This window comes from Triticum dicoccoides, chromosome 6B (assembly GCF_002162155.2).
Source record: "Triticum dicoccoides isolate Atlit2015 ecotype Zavitan chromosome 6B, WEW_v2.0, whole genome shotgun sequence".
NCBI classification, from domain to species: Eukaryota; Viridiplantae; Streptophyta; class Magnoliopsida; order Poales; family Poaceae; genus Triticum; species Triticum dicoccoides.
The window spans coordinates 73,531,306-73,556,882 of record NC_041391.1 but is presented as its reverse complement, the minus strand read 5'-3'; positions in this window follow the sequence as shown (position 1 = coordinate 73,556,882).

Here is a 25,577-nt window from a genome sequence, read left to right as displayed (position 1 = left end):
AGATGGGAGAGTTGTTCGTGATAATGATGACGATGATTTCCCCCTCCGGGAGGGAAGTTACCCCGGCGGAATCGCTCCGCCGGAGGGCAAAAGTGCTCCTGCCCAAGTTCTGCCTCGAGGCGGTGGCGCTTCGTCCCGAAAGTCCTCTCCTTAATTTTTCTAGGTCAAAATGACTTATATACCAGAAGAGGGGTATCGGAGGTGGGCCGAGGAAGGTAGCACCCACCAGGGCACGCCTGGGCCTCCTGGCGCGCCCAGGTGGGTTGTGCCCACCTAGTGGGCCCCCTCTGGTGCTTATTTGCTCCAATACTTTTTAAATATTCCATAAAAATTCCTCGGGAAGTTTCAACTCATTTGGAGTTGTGCAGAATAGGTAGCTTGACGTAGCTTTTTCAGGTCAAGATTTCCAGCTGCCAGAATTCTCCCCCTTTCTGCATACCTTGCATATTATGAGAGAAAAGGCATTAGAATTACTCCAAAAAGCATTATCATACAATAAAACAACATAAATAACAGTAGGAAAACATGATGCAAAATGGACGTATCAACTCCCCCAAGCTTAGACCTCGCTTGTCCTCAAGCGAAAACCGAAATCGAAAAACATGTCCACATGCTTAGAGAGAGAGGTGTCGATAAAAACAAAAAATACGGACATAGCAGCATCATGTGACTTATATAACAGCAACAAACTTTGACATAATACTTTTATCACAGAACTTTTATCATAGACTTCTCATGAACAAGTGACAATTCATCACAGCATCAAAGTATAAAGCATGAACTTTATTGGGAACCAACAAACTATGTTCTCAGTCAACTTTGCAACTACAATTCAACATCTTTTCAGGAAGGGTCACGTATTAGAGCCTTTAGGAAAGTCCACATACTCAACCATCATTTAGTCTTCTATAATTGCTAACACTCACCGCGTGCACATGAGCAAAATGTTTGAACCGGACACATAGAAATATAGGGGCTTATAGTTTCGCCTCCCAACACATGGATGTCTAGTACGCAACCTTCTTCTTGTAGACGTTGTTGGGCCTCCAAGTGCAGAGGTTTGTAGGACAGTAGCACATTTCCCTCAAGTGGATGACCTAAGGTTTATCATGAAGATGGTCTCTCTCAAGCAACCCTGCAACCAAATAACAAAGAGTCTCTTGTGTCCCCAACACACCCAATACAATGGTAAATTGTATAGGTGCAGTAGTTCGGCGAAGAGATGGTGATACAAGTGCAATATGGATGGTAGATATAGGTATTAGTAATCTGAAAATATAAAAACAGCAAGGCAGCAAGCGATAAAAGTAGGCGTAAATGGTATTCCAATGCTAGGAAACAAGGCCTAGGGTTCATACTTTCACTAGAGCAAGTTCTCTCAACAATAATAACATAATTGGATGATATAACTATCCCTCAACATGCAACAAAGAGTCACTCCAAAGTCACTAATAGCGGAGAACAAACGAAGAGATTATTGTAGGGTACGAAACCACCTCAAAGTTATCCTTTCTGATCGATCTATTCAAGAGTCTATATTAAAATAACACGAAGCTATTCTTTCCGTCTGATCTATCATAGAGTTCGTACTAGAATAACACCTTAAGAAACAAATCAACCAAAACCCTAGTGTCACCTAGATACTCCAATGTCACCTCAAGTATCTGTGGGTATGATTATATGATATGCATCACACAATCTCAGATTCATCTATTCAACCAACACAAAGAACTTCAAAGAGTGCCCCAAAGTTTCTACCGAAGAGTCAAGACGAAAACGTGTGCCAACTCCTATGCATAAGTTCACAAGGTCACTGAACCCGCAAGTTGATCACCAAAACGTACATCAAGTAGATCACGTGAATATCCCATTGTCACCACAGATAAGCACATGGAAGACATACATCAAGTGTTCTCAAATCCTTAAAGACTCAATCCGATAAGATAACTTCAAAGGGAAAACTCAATCCATTACAAGAGTAGAGGGGGAGAAACATCATAAGATCCAACTATAATAGCAAAGCTCGCGATACATCAAGATCATATCACCTCAAGAACACATAACTACTGGTACATACCCTCAGCCCCGAGGGTGAACTACTCCCTCCTCATCATGGAGAGCGCTAGGATGATGAAGATGGCCACTAATGAGGGATCCCCACTCCGGCAGGGTGCCGGAACAGGGTCCCGATTGGTTTTTGGTGGCTACAGAGGCTTGCAGCGGCGGAACTCCCGGTCTATTGTGTTCCTCGAAGTTTTTAGGGTATATGGACATATATAGGCATAAGAAGTCGGTCAGGGGGGGGCGCAAGGGGCCCACGAGGGTGGGGGCGCTCCCAGGGGGGTAGGGCGCGCCTCCCTGCCTCGTGGCTTCCTCATTGCACCCCTGACGTATACTCCAAGTCTCCTGGATTGCTTTCGTTCCAAAAATAACTCTCCCGAAGGTTTCATTCCATTTGGACTCTGTTGATATTCCTTTTCTTCGAAACAGTGAAATAGGCAAAAAAAACAGCAATTTGGGATGGGCCTCCGGTTAGTAGGTTAGTCCCAAAAATGATATAAAAGTGTATAGTAAAGCCCATATACATCCAAAGCGGGTAATATAATAGCATGGAACAATAAAAAATTATAGATACGTTGGAGACGTATCAAGCATCCCCAAGCTTAATTCCTGCTCGTCCTCGAGTAGGTAAATGATAAAAACAGAATTTTTGATATGGAATGCTACCTAGCATATTTCTCAATGTAATTTTCTTTATTGTGGAATGAATGTTCATATCCAAATGATTCAAGATAAAAGTTCATATTGACATGAAAATAGTAATACTTCAAGCATACGAACAAGTAATCATGTCTTCTCAAAATAACATGGCTAAAGAAAGCTATCCCTACAAAATCATATAGTCTGGCTATGCTCTATCTTTATCACACAAAGTATTTAATCATGCACAACCCCGATGACAAGTCAAGCAATTGTTTCATACTTTAGTATTCTCAAACTTTTTCAACTTTCACACAATACATGAGCGTGAGCCATGGACATAACACTATATGTGGAATAGAATGGTGGTTGTGGAGAAAAAAAAAGAGGAGAAGATAGTCTCACATCAACTAGGCGTATCAATGGCCTATTGAGATGCCCATTATTAGATATCAATGTGAGTGAGTAAGGATTGCCATGCAACGGATGCACTAGAGCTATAAGTGTATGAAAGCTCAACAAAAGAAACTAAGTGGATGTGCATCCAACTTGCTTGCTCACAAAGACCTAGTGCATTTTGAGGAAGCCCATCATTGGAATATACAAGCCAAGTTCTATAATGAAAAATTCCCACTAGTATATGAAAGTGACAACATAGGAGACTCTCTATCATGAAGATCATGGTGCTACTTTGAAGCACAAGTGTGGTAAAAGGATAGTAGGATTGCCCATTCTCTCTTTTTCTCTCATTTATCGGGCCTTTCTTTTTTTATGGCCTTTCTCTCTCTCTTTTTATGGCCTTTCTCCTTTTTTGGCCTTTTTTTTCATCCAGAATCTCATCCCGACATGTGGGGGAATCATAGTCTCCATCATCCTTTCCTCACTGGGACAATGCTCTAATACTGAAGATCATCACACTTTTATTTACTTACAACTCAAGAATTACAACTCAATACTTAGAACAAAATATGATTCTATGTGGATGCCTCCGGCGGTGTACCGGGATATGCAATGAATCAAGAGTTACATGTATGAAAGTATTATCAAGGTTGCTTTGCCACAAATATGATGTCAACTACATGATCATGAAAAAGCAATATGACAATGATGGAGTGTGTCATAAGAAACCGAACGGTGGAAAGTTGCATGGCAATATATCTCGGAATGGCTATGGAAATGCCATAATAGGTAGGTATGGTGGCTGTTTTGAGGAAGGTATATGGTGGGTGTATGGTACCGGAAAAAGTTGCGCGGCACAAGAGAGGCTAGCAATGGTGGAAGGGTGAGAGTGCGTATAATCCATGGACTCAATATTAGTCATAAAGAACTCATATACTTATTGCAAAAATCTACAAGTTATTGAAACAAAGTACTACGCGCATGCTCCTAGGGGGATAGATTGGTAGGAAAAGTCCATCGCTCGTCCCCGACCGCCACTCATAAGGAAGACAATCAATAAATAAATCATGCTCCAACTTCATCACAAAGCGGTTCACCATATGTGCATGCTACGCGAATCACAAACTTCAACACAAGTATTCTTTAAATTCACAATTACCCAACTAGCATGACTCTAATATCACCATTCTCATATCTCAAAACAATTATCAAGCATCAAATTGATCATAGCATCCAATTCACTTTCTATGATAGTTTTTATTATACCCAACTTGGATGCCCATCATTCTAGGACCAATTTTATAACCATAGCAAATAACATGCTGTTCTAAAAGACTCTCAAAATAATATAAGTGAAGCATGAGAGATCAACAATTTCTACAAAATTAAGCCACCGCCATGTTCTAAAAAGACATAAGTGAAGCATAGAGTATTCTAATAAATTCCAAATCATGTTGTGTCTCTCCCAAAAGGTGTGTACAGCAAGGATGATTGTGGTGAACTAAAAAGCAAATACTCATATCATACAAGACGCTCCAAGCAAAACACATACCATGTCGTGAATAAAAATATAGCTCCAAGTAAAGTTACCGATGAACGAAGACGAAAGAGGGGATGCCTTCCGGGGCATCCCCAAGCTTAGGATTTTGGATGTCCTTAAATTTTACCTTGGGGTGCCTTGGGCATCCCCAAGCTTCGACTCTTGCCACTCCTTATTCCATAGTCCATCGAATCTTTACCCAAAACATGAAAACTTCACAACACAAAACTCAATAGAAAACTCGTAAGCTCCATTAGTATAAGAAAATAAAACCACCACTTAGGTACTGTTGTGAACTCATTATAAATTCATATTGGTGTAATATCTACTGTATTCCAACTTCTCTATGGTTCATACCCTCCGATATTACTCATAAATTCATCAAAATAAGCATACAACACATAGAAAACAGAATCTGTCAAAAACAGAACAGTCTGTAGTAATCTGCATCATTTGAATACTTATGTAACTCTACAAATTCTGAAATAAATTGGTGGACATGAGGAATTTGTCTATTAATCATCTTCAAAAAGAATCAACCTGAAAGAACTCTCCAGTAAAAAAATGGCAGCCAATCTCGTGAGCGCAAAAGTTTTTGTTTTTTACAGCAACATCGCATAGACTTCACCCAAGTCTTCCCAAAGGTTCTACTTGGCACAAACACTAATTAAAACATAAAAGCACATCTAAACAGAGAATAAATGAATTATTTATTACTAAACAGGAGCAAAAGCAAAGGACAAAAGTAAAATTGGGTTGCCTCCCAACAAGCGCTATCATTTAACGCCCCTAGCTAGGCATGAAGATTTCAATGATGCTCACATAAAAGATAAGAATTGAAACATAAAGAGGGCATCATGAAGAATATTACTAACACATTTAAGTCTAACGCACTTCCTATGCATAGGGATTTTGTGAGCAAACAATTTATGGGAACAATAATCAACTAGCATAGGAAGGCTAAACAAGCATAACTTCAAACTTTAAGCACATAGAGCGGAAACTTGATATTATTTCAATTCCTACAAGCATATATTCCTCCCTAATAATAATTTTAAGTAGAATCATGAATGAATTCAACAATGTAACCATCACATAAAGAATTCTTTTCATGATCTACAAGCATAGAAAATTTACTACTCTCCACATAAGCAAATTTCTTCTCATGAATAGTAGTGGGAGCAAACTCAACAAAATAATTATCATGTGAGGCATAATCCAATTGAAAACTAAAATCATGATGAAAATTTTCATGGTTATCATTATTATTAATAGCATACAAGTCATCACAATAATCATCATAGATAGCAACTTTGTTCTCATAATCAATTGGAACCTCTTCCGAAATAGTGGATTGATCACTAAATAAAGTCATGACCTCTCCAAATCCACTTTCATAATTATCACAATAATATTCAACATCCTCCAAAATAGTGGGATCATTCTTCCTAAAGCTGACACTCTTCCAAACCCACTTCCATCAATATAATCATCATAAATAGGAGGCATGTTTTCATCATAATAAATATTCTCATCAAAACTTGGGGGACTAAACATATCAGATTCATCAAATATAGCATCCCCAAGCTTGTGGCTTTGCATATCATTAGCATCATGGGTATTCAAAGAATTCATACCACTAGTAGAAAAGGGGGCAATGGTCCAGGCCGGGCCACCCCATTAGTCCCGGTTCAGTCCAGAACCGGGACCCATGGGGGCATTGGACCCGGTTCATGAGCCCCGGGGCCCGGCCGGGCCACATGGGCCATTGGTCCCGGTTCGTCTGGACCTTTTGGTCCCGGTTGGTGGAACGAACCGGGACGAATGGGCCTCACAACCATTGGTCCCGGTTGGTGGTATGAACCGGGACCAAAGGCTGCCCTTTAGTCCCGGTTCATGCCACCAACCGGGACTAAAGGGTTGGTCCTCGTTGCGGTTAGTGTTTAGTCCCACCTCGCCAACCGAAAGGCGCTCACACCGGTTTATAAGCCCCTCCCTCTCTGCCTTGTTGAGCTCCTCTTAAAGTGAAACTAGATGCCCTTATACAGGGAATTTGACCTAAATTCATACTGAATTTCTCTGAAGTTAGTAGAAATTTATTATGAATTTAGATTGAGTTCTGTCTCTAAGCGCATCTATGTTCATTTTTTAGTAAAGTTAATCACAATTATTTTTTCTTCTATTTATTTCTGAGTAGTTTTTTATTATTTTTTCTTTTCTGCTATATTTATTTTTTTTCTATTTATTTCTGAGTTGTAGTAAGTCATTAATAATAAAAAAGAGTTTTAGTAAAGTTAATCACAATTATTTTTTTCTTCTATTTATTTCTGAGTAGTTTTTTATATAGTTTTTTTTCTTTTCTGCTATATTTTTTTTCTATTTATTTCTGAGTTGTAATAAGTCATTAAAAATAAAAAAGAGTTTTAGTAAACTTAACCACAATTATTTTTTCTTCTATTTATTTCCGAGTAGTTTTTTATATAGTTTTTTTTTCTTTTCTGCTATATTTTTTTTGTTTATTTCTGAGTTGTAATAAGTCATTAAAAATAAAAAAGAGGCGCAATGCTCGTTAATTAGCTTCAAGCCTTTCGGAATAGTGTAAACTACACTGCACATAGCTCCGTGCAGTCTACCCTAATCCTCAAGGCTTGAAGCTAAGCAACGTGCATGTGAGCATTGAGCCTCTTCTTCATCGTCTCTGCACTCAGTGCTTATAAACCGCTGCGAGTGCCTCTCGCTTGGCGAGGTGGGACTAAAAAACAGCTGCAGAAAGAATCAACTAAAAAACAGCTGCAAAAAATAAGTAAGTAATTAGACGGGTGCATTGGTACTGGATGGTGGCAATAACCGGGACCAATGCCCACCTTTGGTCCCGGTTCGTGGAACCAACCGGGACCAATGCCTCCCCTTTAGTCCCGGTTGGTGCCACCAACCGGGACCAAAGGTCTCTGTTTCCCGCCCTTTGGACTGCTGAAAAGAGGTCTTTGGTTCTGGTTGGTGGCACCAACCGGGACCAAAGAGGGCATTTGTCCCGGTTCGTGGAAAGAACCGGGACTAAAGCTTCATGTATATAAGGCACACTTGTGAAAATTTTGGTTTGCATCTTGCAGTTCGCCCCCGACGACGCGCGCGAAGAGGACGCCGCCAGGCTGCCGGACGTCATCGCCGTCGCCCTCGCCACGGAGCCCACGCCGACGCTGTCGCCGTCCGCCGCCCATGCCATCGCCGTCGCCCCCGCCCCGGAGCCCACGCCGACGCTGTCGCCGTCCGCCGCCCACGCCATCGTCGTCGCCCCCGCCCCGGAGCCCACGCCGACACCTTCCGCCGCCCACGTCGTCGCCGTCCGCTGCCAACGCCTCCACCGACGCCGACGTCGTCCTCTACACGCCGACGTCGTCCGCCGCCCCGCTGTGAGCCGCCGCCGCCCCAGGTCCTCTTTTTTCATTTTTTTTCTATATGTATTTTATCCATGTATATATACTAGTAAGTGTTTAATAAAATTATTTAGATTAGTTGAATTAGATGTTTTTCCATGTATTTTAGATTAGTTGAATTAGATGTTTTTTTGTCAATTCATGTATATATATGTGCATATTTAGGAAAAAATTGTGTAGAACTAGTTAAATATAATAGAACTAGTTAAACAAGTTTACTTTTAGTAAGTTCTTAGTAGTTGAACTAGTTGATTTAATAAACTACTTTATTTTACTAGTGAGCAACTAATTTAATTTGATGTTAGTAGTTAGATTTTGTTAGATTTTTTTGTAGTTCATAGATTTTTTTGTTAGATGCGTAGTTCATAGCTTTTTCTATTAGATTTTTTTTTCATATTGTGTAATTAATTTGTTCATATTGTGTTAGATTTTTTTATGATTTTTTCTGTTGTAATTTCGATGTCAAATGTTTATGATTTTTTTCTGTTGTAATTTAGATGTCAACTTTTTTTCATATTGTGTAAGTAATTAGATGTCAAATTTTTATGATTTTTTTCATATAAGTCATTTATGAATATGTATGTTGATATTTAGAATAGAGGAAAAAGGAAAAAATAAGATGAGAAAGTGTTTAATATAATTAGTTAGAAAAATGTGCGGAAGATGGTAGACAAAACCCACTACACCGATGGCTCCGAATTAACTTATAGGGAGAAAAATCATCTGATCGCATTTTGTACTGATCTTGAGAATTACAATGTCTACAATCGAACTCCTCAACATTATGGTCAGTACGTGCCACTAGTGCACGTGTTGAACTACGGTAACTACCATGGAGATACCTGGTAAGATTTTTTACTATTACGACATCCGTGCATCTTTTTGCACACTTCTAAAAATAGTACATCATTGCTAACTACAAAGTTATTACTATATTTTTCAACAGATAATCCCGAATGATTGTGTGCCTCATCTGATGTATACGCACGGTATCCTTCGTGTTTTGAACATACAACCAGGTCTTCCTACGAATCTCAACTGTCCATGCCGGGTTTCTAAAAGAAGTGGAGACATGACAATCAAAGAATGGAAAAAATGTATGGACAATCGTGAGGAGCTTCTTGGAAGCAAAAGGCAGCGAAGGGCTTGGAGACAGGATGATCTCCATTCTTCATAATGGAGAGTCAGGGTCTATATTGTTTTATGCTATTTTACCTTAAGGGTGTTTAGGTCCTACGTGATACTAATGATCATGTGCTAAGAACAATTATGTAGGGTTGGGTTCGATGACTATGAGGATGATGATCGTATGACTTATTATTAATAAGAGTAGAAGTTGTATGATGCATATGATGCATGATTAGTAGGACTTGTTATTATATATGATGATGTATGATGCGAGCATGCATGAGTTATTATATCAGCGGGTGAAATGAACATAGCAGCAGCGTTGGTAAACCAAGGACGAAGATATAAGAGAGGACACTTCTCTCTATTAGCTAGCTAATAACAACCTAAAAATAACCCCCAAAACCCCTAAAGCAACCACTTTTAAAAAAGCATCGCCTTTTGGTCCCGGTTGGTGCCACCAACCAGGACCAAAGGCCCCCCTGCCTGGGCTCGGCGCACCGGCCACGTGGAGGCCCATCTGTCCCGGTTCATGTTTGAACCGGGACTAAAGGGGGGAGGTATTAGTAACGACCCATTAGTCCCGGTTCATGAACCGGGACTAAAGGCCCTTACGAACCGGGACAAATGCTCCCTTTTCTACTAGTGTACTAACAACATTGCAATCATGCTCATCATTCACATATTTTATGCCAAGCATTCTATGTAATTCTTCTTCTAGTACTTGAGCACAATTTTTGGAATCCTTATTTTCACGGAAGACATTAAAAAGATGAAGCATATGATGCACCCTCAATTCCATTTTTTTAGTTTTCTTTTATAGACTAAACTAGTGATAAAACAAGAAACTAAAAGATTCGATTGCAAGATCTAAAGATATACCTTCAAGCACTCACCTCCCCGGCAACGGCTTCAGAAAAGAGCTTGATGTCTACTACGCAACCTTCTTCTTGTAGACGTTGTTAGGCCTCCAAGTGCAGAGGTTTGTACGACGGTAGAAAATTTTCCTCAAGTGGATGACCTAAGGTTTATCAATCTGTGGGAGGCGTAGGATGAAGATGGTCTCTCTCAAGCAACCCTGCAACCAAATAACAAAGAGTCTCTTTTGTCCCCAACACACCCAATACAATGGTAAATTATATAGGTGCACTAGTTCAACGAAGAGATGGTGATACAAGTGCAATATGGATGGTAGATATAGGTATTTGTAATCTGAAAATATAAAAACAGCAAGGTAGCAAGTGATAAAAGTAACCGTAAATGGTATTGCAATGCTAGGAAACAAGGCCTAGGGTTCATACTTTCACTAGTGCAAGTTCTCTCAACAATAATAACATAACTGGATCATATAACTATCCCTCAACATGCAACAAAGAGTCACTACAAAGTCACTAATAGCAGAGAACAAATGAAGTGATTATTGTAGGGTACGAAACCACCTCAAAGTTATCCTTTCTGATCGATCTATTCAAGAGTCCATAGTAAAATAACACGAAGCTATTCTTTTCGTTCGATCTATCATAGAGTTCGTACTAGAATAACACCTTAAGACACAAATCAACCAAAACCCTAATGTCACATAGATACTCCAATGTCACCTCAAGTATCTGTGGGTATGATTATATGATATGCATAACACAACCTCAGATTCATCTATTCAACCAATATAAAGAACTTCAAAGGGTGCCCCAAAGTTTCTACCAAAGAGCCAAGACGAAAACATGTGCCAACTCCTATGCATAAGTTCACAAGGTCACTGAACCTGCAAGTTGATTACCAAAACGTACATCAAGTAGATCACATGAATATCCCATTGTCACCACAGATAAGCGCATGCAAGACATACATCAAGTGTTCTCAAATCCTTAAGGACTCAATCCGATAAGATAACTTCAAAGGGAAAACTCAATCCATTACAAGAGAGTAGAGGGGGAGAAACATTATAAGATCCAACTATAATAGAAGAGCTCGCGATACATCAAGATCATATCACCTCAAGAACACGAGAGAGAAAGAGAGAGAGATCAAACACATAGCTACTGGTACATACCCTCAGTCCCGAGGGTGAACTACTCCCTCCTCGTCATGGAGAGCGCCGGGATGATGAAGATGGCCACCGGTGAGGGATCCCCCCTTCGGCAGGGTGCTGGAACAGGGTCCCGATTGGTTTTTGGTGGCTACGGGGGCTTGCAGCGGAGGAACTCCCAATCTATTGTGTTCCACGATGTTTTTAGGGTATATGGACATATATAGGTGAAAGAAGTCGGTCAGGGGGGCCACGAGGGGCCCAAGAGGGTGGGGGCGCGCCAAGGGGGGTAGGGCGCGCCTCCCAGCCTCATGGCTTCCTCGTTGCGTCCCAAAAATAACTATCCCGTTCCAAAAATAACTATCCCGAAGGTTTCATTCTATTTGGACTCCGTTTGATATTCCTTTTCTTTGAAACACTGAAATAGGCAAAAAAACAGCAGTTTGGGCTGGGCCTCTGGTTAGTAGTTAGTCCCAAAAATGATATAAAAGTTTATAGTAAAGCCCATAAACATCCAAAACGGGTAATATAATAGCATGGAACAATCAAAAATTATAGATACGTTGGAGACGTATCACACACTCACCTCAAGGGTGATGTCAACAATAATAACTCATACTACCCATATTCAACTGGATATATGTGCCTAGATCTTTCCTCACCACATGATGCTTGCCAAAGGAGAAAAATAAAAGGAATAGAGAGAAAAACTTTAACTCTTGCATGAAAGTAAATACATGAAGGTAAAAGATAGGCCCTTCATAGAGGGAAGCAGAGGCTGCCATGCGCTTTTTGTTTGTATGCTCAACCCCTTAGTGCAAGAGAACGTCACGTTATATTGCCCCTTGTGATGGTAGCCTTTATTATGTAGTCTGTTGCTTTTATTCTTCACCATCACAAGTTTGTACAACGCTCAATTTTCCCTTACACTAAATGATCTCTTTTAGAAGCAATTTTTATTGCCCTTTTTACACAGATGACAACTTACTTGAAGGATCTTACTCAATCCATAGGTAGGTATAGTGGACTCTCAAACAAGATTTGGGTTTAAGGGTTTTGGATGCACAAGTAGTATCTCTACTTAGTGCGGAGTTTTTGGCTAGCAAAGATAGGGGCAAGCACCACATGTTGAAGGATCTATAACAATATAACTTCTATGTGAATAAGAATAAACATAAATCATTATGTTGTCTTCCTTGTCCAATATGAACAATTTTGGCATATAATATTTTGGTGGGTGCTCACAATCATAAAAGATTTCCAGGATAGTATATTTAGATGTGAATTTTCTCTTCCCTTATTAATTCTTTCATGAGTTGCGTCATTGACCAATGCTATGTTTGTCAATCTACAACAAAATTTTCTACTTATAATTTTCCTTGTGTAATGTCATCACTTACCATAAGATTAGCATATGATCTTTTTCTTTTATTTCCTTTCTTTTTATTGAAACAAGAGAGTAAAGAAGGCAAAAATCAAACTAAACTTTATTATATATCTAGCACACGATTACAAAGATTGATCACTAAGAAAACTCAAGAAAAGAAAAGATTGAACTAAACTTTATTCATCTAATAGCAAAAGATAACCATGGATCGAACTAAGAAAGTAAAGGCAAAAGATAGTGGACATGATATGATACTGAGGCATCTCCCCCAAGCATGGCAAAAGCCAAGGGGAGTGCCCATACCCGATACTCAGTTTTCTTTTGGTGGTGAAGAAGGTGGTGGTGATGAAGTACTGGGTTTGTCTTTCTTCCTTAGCTTTCGCTTGGGGATGGAATTCTCATCTTTCAGTTCATGGATCTCCCACTCCAACTCCAACACATTTTTGCATAAATCTTGCTTATTTTCCTGCAAGAGATGAAAAGGGATAAACTGGATCTTAGGCATGTTTGCTTTGTTGGGGAGACTTGACTTCTTAAATTCAACGTGCATGTCCATAGGTTGGGGCAATGGAACTTGATCCTCCTTTGAGTTCGTCTCCTGCTTCTTCTCAGGATCATGGTCTTCATCTTCCTCCGAAGTCCAGCCATAGTGTTCCACATCCCCATAGACCTTGGAGTTTTCAATATAATCTGCAACATAGCTCTCACCCTCCGAGTCTTGGGACGACATAATTCCAGATATGATAGGTAAACGGAGAGAAAAGAAAATAGGGGATTCCTCCATGATACGAAGGTCAACAGGTTCGGGAGGTATATAAAGATTTTTTATCTTGGGGAACAAGCAGAACGGAAGAAAAACGGGGTCCGAAAAGTACCCGAGGTGGGTGTCGGTGTCAAAACCGGCGGATCTCGGGTAGGGGGTCCCGAACTGTGCATCTAAGGCTAATGGTAACAGGAGGTAGGGGACACGATGTTTTACCCAGGTTCGGGCCCTCTCGATGGAGGTAATACCCTACTTCCTGCTTGATTGATCTTGATGATATGAGTATTACAAGAGTTGATCTACCATGAGATCGTAGAGGCTAAACCCTAGAAGCTAGCCTATGATTATGATTGTTGTTGTCCTACGGACTAAACCTTTTGGTTTATATAGACACCGGAGGGGGGGCTAGGGTTACACAGAGTCGTTTACAAAGAAGGAAATCTACATATCCGAATATCCAAGCTTGCCTTCCACGCAAAGGAGAGTCCCACCTGGACACGGGACAAAGTCTTCAATCTTGTATCTTCATAGTCCAACCGTCCGGCCAAAGTATATAGTCCGGCTGTCCGAGGACCTCTTAATCCAGGACTCCCTCAGTAGCCCCTGAACCAGGCTTCAATGACGATGAGTCCAGCGCGCAGATTGTCTTCGGCATTGCAAGGCGGGTTCCTTCTCCGAATACTTCGTAAAAGATTTAGAACACAAGGATTGTGGCCGGCTCTACAAAACTAATTCCACATACCACCGTAGAGAGTATAATATTCCACAAATCTAATCTGCTGACAGCTTTTTACAGCATGACATCACGCCACGGTCCGGTCTTTATTCGAACCATTTACATAACCAGCCACTACACGCGTTGCGAGGTGGTCTTATTGGCACGTCTTGTCGAAGCAGAGATCGTGTCCCCCTTATCACGGGATTCTCATCAATACAGGTGTGGGTAACCCAACCGTGCCATCAAACGTGGCGTTTGGGGAATAAGCGATTTAAACAGGCAAGTGGGGAGGTGCATGATCTTTGCTGCCTTTATAAGGGGATAAGAACTTCCCTCTCGCCCACGCCATTCTCTACTCATCCATTCCTTTCCGCTCGAACCCTAGTGCCCAAGCGCTCCTCTTCTCCGCCCAAAAAGGCTTCCCGAAGATGTCCGGATCTGGAGCAGGAGGCAAGTGGATGGCCTCTACTGTCCGGGAGAAGTATATCAAAAAGCTTCGGGGGGCCGGGTATCTGGCCAAGAGAATTAGCCACCGTCTCCCCGACGGCGGGACAGATCATCCCCACTCCAGAACCCCACGAGAGGGCGGTATTCCTCCCTCATTTTGTCCGCAGGCTAGGGTTTCCCCTCCACCCATTCGTTCGCGGCATCATGTACTATTATGGGATCGATGTCCATGACCTATCTCCCAAGTCTTTCCTCAACATCTCAACATTCATCGTCGTGTGCGAGGCCTTTCTCCGCGTCCCGCCGCACTTTGGCTTATGGCTGAAGGTTTATAATGTGAAGCCCAAGGTAGTGAGCGGCAGGCATGACGAATGCGGAGGCGCCATGGTGAGCAAGATGCCCAATGTTACACGGCCGACAGGGACTTTCAATGATTCCATCAAGGAGTGGCCGCAGCAATGGTTCTACATCACCGAGCCGCGTGGCAAGGAGTGGACCGCCGTTCTGGAGTTCAGGTCCGGTGCCCCTCTGCGACTTATGTCCTGGCACAAGAAGGGCCTGAACTGGGCTTCGTCTGATGAGCTATCAGAGCTCCAGACGCGCGAACAAGACATGGAATACAAGAGCATTAAGCTCGTCAATGTAGTCTAGGTGATGTTAGTTCGCTGATTCTACCTTGTCAACACCGGGCTTGCAATCTACGGGAGTTCGACCCAGCCAAGCACCAGACCTTGTCAGGGCTCTTTGGCTCTTCACATAAGGACATCTGGAAATTGCTTTTCAAGTCCGGCAAACCATGGCCGGACTCCGCCGAGGACCGCGGGTACCAACTGTCCCGTCCAGCTAGTTCTGTAAGTGATCGCTTATTGATAGTTCGTGTGTTTCATTCGCGTACTCTTTAAGAAAATGCCTGAAGTATTTCCCCCAAATTTCCTAGGGCTGGGCGAAGAAGGCGGGGTAGATCTACTATCCGTCCCCGCTACCAGAAGAACCGGCCGGCCCACTTCTGACGAAGATGTTGGTCCCGGTGCCATATAAGGCGCCGAAGAAGAAGGCCGAAAAGGAGGCCAAGAAGACCAGGGGCAGTCTCCGTTGTCGTGGTCCCCCGGACACCAAATCCAAAGACTCCCATGCCCATTCTTCCTCCGAAGAGGACGGGGAGGAGGAGGATGATGAATCCCCCGCGGGGGCAAAGAATAAAAGAACGGCCTCCAACTCCTTGGAGGCCGATTCGCCTAAGAGGAGAAAAACTCCTCTTCAAGAGGATTCCACTACCGCCGCCGATAGCAGCCCGGAGTGGGATCCCAGGGCCGAGCCCCTGGTGCACTTGTGAGTATAAGATCCAAACACACTCATGTGCCCAGAATTCACATGGCGTAATATTTTAATCTGAGTCGTACCTTTTTCAGCCCAACGAGGGCCCGCGCCGAACAATCCTTGTTAGAGGATTTGCTGGGTTCGGACGCAATGGAGAGTGGGACACCCCCGAAAGCCCCCTCCCCCAAACATAGGGATGAAACCGAGGCTTCGTCCCAGAAGGGCCCCGGCCACGGGAGGGGGGAAACATTGCGAAGATGGCGCCGGGAGGCCAGACTTCAGGGGTCGGACACGCGAGAGAGAGAGCTCCCATGGAAGTCAACAGCGGGGGTCACACTGAATCCGGCCCCAAGCCAGACACGATTCTAGAGTCCCATAAGGTCCCTAAGTCAGACAGGTGGCTTCCGTCAGCTAGAGAAGGTATGTCTGCTCCACCGGCCACCTCTGTCCAACCAGGGGTGCCGGATACTTTATTGGCGGCGCTGAAGGGTGCCTCCATCGTTGATGAACACCGTGCCCTTATGGGTGCGGTGATTGAGAAGATTCAGTCCGCCGAGAGTGGACTGAATGAATCCTGCATCAGTCTCCTAAGAGGCTTTGAGGTATGTTTTATGAAGTTTTGGAAGAGTGTCATGGTATAGATAGCAACCCTTGATACACTGTTTGGTGGAAGAATGCACCGGACATAGGATCAAATATATGTTCACAGGAGACTTGCTTAATGACATCTATCACTTTTTTATAAGCAGGCGTCTGTAACGGCTGCCGCCTCTCATGCTGCGGAAGTATCCGGACTGAGGCATAGTCTGGAGCGGGCCAAAGGAGAACTTGGCCAAGTGAAGAAACAGCTAGAGGATAACCAAGGTATTCAGAAACCTTGTTTATGTAGCACGAAAGGATGAGTGTGCATGATAACAGTATTTTGATAATGTGCTCTAGGGGCATCGGCCGAAATTGAGGCCCTGAAGAAGGTTGTGGTCGAAGCCGAGAGGAAAGCAGCCGCAGAGCAGGTGCTCCGTGAGAAGCACGAGGCTAGAGTTATTGAAGCTGAGCGTCAGCTTCTAGCGGCCGTGCAGAAATGCGAGACCTTGGAGCAGAGTTTAGCAGAGAAAGAATCGGAGCTCTCCCAGGCTCGCCACACCGCAAGTGATGCCCGGGGGGAAGCCCGAGGTGCCCTGAAGGAAATCCAGGAGGCAAGGAAGATTGCGGCTGGTAAGGCTTTTTTCTGTACAAAGCGAGTATTTTGAAAGGAGAAAATCAAATTGAGAGTTTAAATTCTGATTTCTCCAGGGGTATTTGCAGAGCTGCCACACAACATATCTGACACCGCCCAATTCTACCGAGCCGAAGATAAGAATACTGCAGATAAGCTCTTTTAGATGCAGTATCTGGCGCCGAATTATCCGGTGCCATTTTCCGACCAGCTGAAGCAGCTGGTCGAACTGCATAGAGCGGTCGAGCTACCCATGAAGGATTTGATTATCCGGCTATGGCCTGCCGAGCCGATTCCAAGCAGTTACTTCAGGCTCGGGAACCGGATTGTGAGTGCCTGCCCTCGACTCGAAGTCATCAAGCAATCAGTCTGCATAGAAGGTGCGTGAATGGCCTTCGCCCGCGTGAAGGTGCATTGGGGGAAGATGGATGCAGAAAAGCTGATGACCGAAGGACCGCCAGAGGGGAAAGAGCACCGCAAGCCTGAACTATATTATGAAGGTGTCTTGAACGGGGCCCGCCTTACGGCGGAGCAGTGCACCAAGGACATTATATTTCCGTGAATACGGTCATGTTTTTCCTTTGTAATATTTGAACAAGGTCATTATTTATTGCTTGTCGTGTGAAAGTTTTTCATCCTGTGTGGCCGTTGTATATAGTAATCCTGAGAGTCGGCCACTCGTCGGCTTCCGCCCCCACGTGGTTAGTACGGGGATGTTCGGGATAACCTGAGCACTCCTTATCCCAGTTTTGGGTCCCTAAAGGAGGTGTTCAGCACAGCGAACCAGGCAATCAAACTATAAGGCTTTATCGCTCTCACTTAGCCATAGGAGTTTTTCGAGGAAGGTAGGCGCAGCCCCTGGTGTTCGGAAGACTGCCCGAGGGGCTCTATAAGCGCCTGATCAGAAAAGGCCGATCCATCGCACGCTGCAATAGTTATAGCATTATGCAGAAGAAATCCTTAAAGATTTTAGAACCTCTCAAATAGCTGACCAACTCTCGCTACATCATGACAGTCAGTTTTTGGCTTTCTCTACTGAGGTGCTCGTCCGGAAGAACCTTAGCCGATATAGCGGAACGTAAGGTACCAAAACATAGGAGCCGGGAAAACTCAACTATTGACCCAAGACATGATTCGGAATTGATGCATATAATGCTATAAGTTCGGGGTGCCGAAATACCATGAGGGTGCTCAGACTTTTCTGCCGTAGTATGGGCGTGATGAAGCCCCTGGCATGTTGAGGCGTATCACGATAAGCAGCCGCCTTTTAACAAAAGAGTTTTAAATAAGAAATAGCAGTAGGTGAGCATCACATAAATCCACATGTTGTATTTGAGTAATACGTCAATGCGTATGAGTACAAATGATGTGATAAAAAGAAATATGATTGCGAAACCTGCTGATACCGGGAATGAGGAAGTTGTGTTCGGATCCAGGGTGTAGTCGGATGATTATAGGGGAATATCTAGAGATTCCCTGACGCGCTCGAACTGTTCCCACGCCATCCATTATAGCATACGTAAAGGTGAACATGTAAAGAAAACGTAAGAGATGGTGTTGCGCCACCTGGCGATTTAGCCGCAGTATGTGGCTTGTATTATCATTTTCCGGAGTGTTTTTAATTAATCTCCGGATGGGTCGGGCTATCCTGCCACGCAGTAGTTCGGACTCCTTTGATGGTGTCTGGGAGCTTGGTCTTCGACTCGAGGTTCGACTGTAAGGTGCCGTCCGTTGTTCTTGCTGTTAAAGCGGTGGTAGACTCTTCGGCCGTGAGGGGGAGTTTGGACCGGCCATTAACCGTGATGACGCCGCGTGGACCGGGCATCTTTAATTTATGGTAGGCATAATGTGGCACCGCGTTGATTCGAGCGAATGCAGTTCGTCCGAGTAGTGCCTGATGGTCACTGCGAAAGGGGACGATGTCGAAGACTAAGTCTTCGGTACGGTGATTGTCTGGAGATCCAAAGACCATTTCCAGTGTGATTGAGCCCGTGCAACAAGCCTCTACACCTGGTATGATACCTTTGAAGGTGGTTTTTGTGGGCAAGAGAACCATGGGTTGAACTTTGGGTCGATTGTATAGACCTCCCTTAGTGCACGTTTCCACTTGGGAATGTGGCTTGCGCATATCATATTCACCGTTTTCACCTGGGGAGGGAATTTCATCTGTCCTCCTGTATTCGGTGATCGGGGCTCTTCGTTGTCGTTGTCACTTTGAGACCCCTTCCCCTTGTTTTCAACGTCTGACCTGCCCGCTTGTCTGAAGACCTAGCATTATCTATTGGTGTGGTTGGCTGGTTTTCCAGGGGTGCCATAAATTTGGCATGGACGGTCGAGTATGCGGTCAAAGCTGGACGGGCCTGAATTGTTTTTGTTGAATGGTTTCTTCTGCTGACCGGACATGGAGCCGCTGAATCCGGCATTGACTGACGTGTCTTCGACATTATCACCGCTTTTGCGGCGCTTGTGTTTGTTGCACCGTGATTTGTCGTTCCTATCCTTGGCTTTCGATGTGCCGGGATTGCTTGTTGTACTGTTGCTACGAGCCAACCAGCTATCCTCGCCTGCGCAAAAGCGGGTCATGAGTGTTGTGAGGGCTGCCATGGACTTTGGCTTTTCCTGGCCGAGATGTTGGGCAAGCCATTCGTCACGGATGTTATGCTTAAAGGCCGCTAGGGCTTCGGCATCCGAACAGTCAACAATTTGGTTCTTTTTGGTTAGGAACCGGGTCCAAAATTTCCTGGCTAACTCACTGGGTTGTTGGGTTATGTGACTTAGATCATCAGCATCCGGTGGTCGCACATAAGTGCCCTGGAAGTTGTCAAGGAATGCGTCTGCCAGGTTCTCCCAACTCCCGATGGAGTTTGCCGGCAAGCTATTCAGCCAATGCCGAGCCGGTCCCTTTAGTTTTAGTGGGAGGTACTTGATGGCATGTTGATCATCTCCGCGGGCCATGTGAATGTGGAGGAAAACATCTTCTATCCATATCGCGGGGTATGTGGTACCATCATATGATTCAATGTTCACGGGTTTAAACCCTTTAGGGAATTCGTGATCCATTACTTCGTCAGTGAAGCATAGGGTATGTGCGGCGCCTCTGTGCCGGGCTTCATTGTATTCGGTCGGGCCGGATTTGTTAGTGTATCCGGCGTGACGATCCTTGTCACACGTTGGGGCGCGTCCCCGTGATCCGTAGATCGATCTTGACTGTCCTGCTTTGTTTTCCAATACATCTCGCAGGTCCTTCGTGTAGCCCCTGGCCTTAGTATTATCGTTTGATTGGCGACGGGGTGCGGTCTAGACTCCGGGCTGGTACGCTGCTTTGTCTCGGCCACGGGCTGGCCGTTCAGCCGCATCATGCGCTGGTAGCTTGGGTTTTAAAGCCTCCTCCTCGAGTTGAGGTAGCAACCTGCGCTTTGGGTAACTTTTGTTAGGGCACTCGAGTCCGTATTCCTCGGCAGCCAGGACCTCAGTCCATCTGCCGGTTAGCAGATCTTGATCAGCTTGAAGTTGTTGTTGATTTTTCTTCAGGCTTTTTGCAGTGGCAATAAGACGGCGTTTAAAGCGCTCCTGCTCGACGGGATCCTCTGGCACGATGAATTCTTCGTCGCCAAGGCTTGCTTCGTCTTTGGAGAGAGGCATGTAATTATCGTCCTCTGATTCTCCATCAGTTGCCTGCTCTTTAGGGCTAGCTTGCCCATCCTCCTGTTCGTCCTGCTCGAAGCCTAGCTAGGCAGAATTGTCTTCGTCTTCGGCACCATCCGGATTGTTGTCTCTCGTGCCGGTATCACTATTTTTGCTATGGCGGGGCTTGGAGCGGCGCCGATGACGCCGGTGTCTAGATTGTTTCGCCAAGGGGTTATCTTCCGTTGCCTCATCGCCATTGCTTTCCTTAGGTGTGTCCACCATATAAATATCATATGATGAGGTGGCAGTCCGGTGGTTCCTGTTCTTCTCCTGCATCATCGTCCATACCGTCGATGTCTTCGGAGTCGAAGTCAAGCACATCGGTTAAGTCATCGACAGTGGCTATAAAGTGGGTGGTGGGCCGGGTGGGAGACGAATTTCTTCGTCGTCTGCTCCCCACTCGAGCCGGACACAGTTCGACCAAGAATCTCCTGACAAAGAAAGAGACCTTAATGAGTTTAGCACGTCACCCAAGGGCGAGTGCTGAAAAATATCCGTGGCAGTGAACTCCATGATCGGTGCCCAATCAGATTCGATAGGCACGAACACACACGGTTCGGATCCTATGGCTGGAGACGAGTCCAAGGGTCTGATGACACCACCCTCACAGGAGGTGACATCAGTGTTCGGCTCCGACGCTGATGAGTGTGGGGCTTCCGTGGCGGGGTCCATCCACCCGCCCTTGGGAGGCATGACCTCCTCGGATTGATTCCCGGCACCACTGTAGGCGCGATCTCCCAAATATTGCCTGACGGTAGATCAAGGTCATGCCTGTCATGACCGTTTGGCGCACCTGTCATGGGCTCGAATCCGTCGAAGATCAAGTCTCCGCGAATGTCGGCAGTATAGTTTAAGCTTCCAAACCTGAACTAATAGCCAGGGGCGTAGCTATCGATCTGCTCCAGATGGCCAAGCGAGTTGGCCTGCAGTATGAAGCCGCCGAATACGAAGATCTGTCCGGGAAGGAAAACCTCCCCTTGGACCGCATCATTGAAGATGATCGAAGGAGCCATCAAGCCTTACAGCGACAGCACAGTGGAACTCTCAATGAAAGCACCAATGTCGGTGTCAAAACTGGGGATCTCGGGTAGGGGGTCCCGAACTGTGCGTCTAAGGCTAATGGTAACAGGAGGCAGGGGACACGATGTTTTACCCAGGTTCGGGCCCTCTCGATGGAGTTAATACCCTACTTCCTGCTTGATTGATCTTGATGATATGAGTATTACAAGAGTTGATCTACCACGAGATCGTAGAGGCTAAACCCTAGAAGCTAGCCTATGATTATGATTGTTGTTGTCCTACGGACTAAACCCTCCGGTTTATATAGACACCGGAGGGGGGCTAGAGTTACACAGGGTCGGTTACAGAGAAGGAAATCTACATATCCGAATATTCAAGCTTGCCTTCCACGCAAAGGAGAGTCCCACTCGGACACGGGACGAAGTCTTCAATCTTGTATCTTCATAGTCCAATAGTCCGGCCAAAGTATATAGTCCGGTTGTCTGAGGACCCCTTAATCCTGGACTCCCTCAGTGGGTACGACCCACCTGGGCGCGCCTGGCATGCCAGGCGTGGCCTGGTGTATCGTGCCCACCAGGATCACTTTCCTGGAAGTTTCTTATTTTCCTATTTTTTAAATATTCCAAATCTGACAAAAAAATTGGCAGATTTTTCAGAGTCTGTTTACTTACCGTATCACGTACCTCCCTTTTTCTAGAGTGTTCCGGAAGGTTTCCTTTATGTGTTCTTCCAGTGTCAATGTTTGGATGATATTGCTTTCAACATTAATGGGCGTACCTGAGATATAGTGTTTTATTCATTGCCCATTGATAACCTTCGGGTTAGTTCCTTCGGCATTATTTATTTTAATAGCTCCGGATCAATAGACCTCCTCGATGACATAGGGTCCTTCCCATTTGGAGAGGAGTTTTCCTGCAAAGAATCTGAAACGAGAGTTGTACAAAAGAACATATTCTCCAACTTTGAACTCACGCTTTTGGATTCTTTTGTCATGCCATCTTTTAATTTTTTCTTTGAATAACTTTGCATTTTCGTAAGCCCAGGTTCTCCATTCATCTAATGAGCTAATATCAAATAGCCTCTTTTCGCCAGCAAGTTTGAAATCATAATTGAGTTCTTTAATTGCCCAATATGCTTTATGTTCTAACTCAAGAGGCAAATGACAAGCTTTTCCATAAACCATTTTATATGGAAACATACCCATAGGATTTTTATAAGCTGTTCTATAAGCCCAAAGTGCATCGTCTAATTTCTTAGACCAATTCTTCCGGGACCTATTGACAGTATTTTGTAAGATTAGTTTTATTTCTCTATTGCTAAGTTCAACTTGACCACTAGACTGAGGATGAGAAGGTGATGCAATGCTATGGTTAACATCATACTTATTAAGCATTTTACGGAAAGCATCAGGTGTGAACCACCATCAGTCATTAAATATCTAGGGACTCCAAACCTTGGTAAACTAACTTCCTTAAGCATTTTAATAGAGGTGTTGTGATCAACACTACTGGTTGGAATAGCTTCTACCCACTTAGTAACATAATCAACAGCAACCAAAATATGTGTATACCCATTTGAGGAAGGAAAAGGTCCCATGAAATCAAATCCCCAAACATCAAATGGTTCAACAGCAAGTGAATAATTCATAGGCATTTCTTGACGCTTACCGATATTACCTATTCTTTGACATTCATCACAAGATGAGACAAACTTATGGGCATCTTTGAAGAGAGTAGGCCAATAAAAACCAGATTGCAATAGCTTATGAGTGGTTCTGTCTCCCGCGTGATGTCCACCATAAGCTTCAGAGTGACATTTCTGTAGGATTTGTTCCTGTTCATGCTCAGGTACACAACGTCTAATAATACCATCTACTCCTTGTTTATAAAGATGTGGGTCATCCCAAAAGTAATGTCTTACATCATAGAAGAATTTTCTCTTTTGTTGGTATGTGAAGCTAGGTGGTATGTATTTGGCAACAATATAATTAGCATAATCAGCATACCAAGGTGTACTATTAGAAACATTTATTGCAGCTATTGTTCATCAGGAAAGCAATCACTAATAGGTTGTAGGTCATCAAGAATATTTTCAAGCCTAGACAAGTTCACTACAAAAAAAGACACATCCGTGACATTTTGGGCCGAACGAAAAAAATTTATGTCATACATATGACACTTCTATGAAGATAATTGTGACAAAACCCGGTATCATCATAGATGTGGTGGGCTCCTACTTCTATGACAAAAAATCATGACAAAAATGGGCTTTTCGTCCCGGGCGGGCCGGAGACGTAGCTGCATGACATTCTTAGGGCCGTCCATGACGGAAAAACCCGTGGTAGAAGCGAGGGCGAGGAATATTTCGGGGAGTTCCCGATTACGGTGGGGGGTCGGGGGCCGAGCGATGCGCATTTCTCTCGTACACGTACGCACGTGTGTGCGAGGCGTTGGCTCTAACTGAACCCGAGCGAGGCATTGGGCACTAACTGAACCCGAGCGATTGCACTGCAGGTTACGCGTTACTGAACCTGAGCGATTGATCGATGGCTGTTAACTGAACCCGATCGAGCGATTCCTTCGCTATTGCTGCTAACTGAAGCCGATCGATTGGATGAACAGTAAGTGTTGCAGGGGGTTTGGATGAACAGTGAGCGCTGGTGTTGCCTCTAGATGAACAGGACCCCGTGGTGTGGAGGGCTGGATGAACAGTAGACGGTGGAGCGGTGCCCGTGGAGGGGTGGTTGAACAGTAGCCGGTGGAGTAGCGCGCGGTGGAGGCTGGATGAATGGTAGCCCGTGGAGGCTGGAGGAGGTCGACGATAGAGATGAACAATATCCCGTGGAGTCCCGTTTTGCAGTACGCCACACCCCTCCCGATGAACAAGACCCCCATTTCGACCGTAGCGCTCCAACACAAGTCCGTTTCGTCCATTTTTGCGGTACGCCACACCCCTCTCGATCAACAGGACCCCCGTTTCGACCGTAGGAGGTCCGTTTCGTCCCTTTTGCGGTACGCCACACCCCTCCCGATCAACAGGACCCCTGTTTCGACTGTAGGAGGTCCTTTTCGTCCGTTTTGCGGTACGCCACACCCCTCCCGATCAACAGGACCCCCGTTTCGACCGTAGGAGGTCCGTTTCCTCCGTTTTGCGGTACGCCACACCCCTCCCGATCAACAAGACCTCCATTTCGAACGTGGCTGGTCGAACACAAGGCCGTTTCCTCCGTTCTGTGGTACGCCAGGCCTCGTTTCCATTTCCTGTTCCATCCAAGCCCTCCCAATGAACATGACCACGCATTCCGTTGCGACCCAGCCGGTTGGCTCCCATGCGTTCCGTTGCCTCCCGATGAACACGACGCATTCCGTTGCCTCCCCATGAACATGACGCATTATGTTGCCTCCCCATGAACACGACGACGACGTTGTTTCTCCGTTCCGACCCAGCCATGTACACGAGCCCTGGCCGTACGTATGCGCGAGTAGGCGTTCGAGACCCTGCCCGTATGTACACATACGTGGCCGTATTTTCTTTCTTGCACCCTGGCCGTTGTACGTACATGTATATGCTACATGCGCGCCTCTACTACGACACGTGTGCGCCTCTACATCCAACAGTATATATGTACGTACACGTTCGTGACCAGAATGACAACGCTACGTACGCTTCGACCAGGTGGGTCCCGACTGTCAGGCACTTCCTTGAGTGCGAATATGTAGCTCATGGGTCCCAGCAGTCAGGGGGCGAATTGTTTTTTTTTGCCCGGGTGCACTTCCTTGCGTGCGAAGGTGTAGCTGG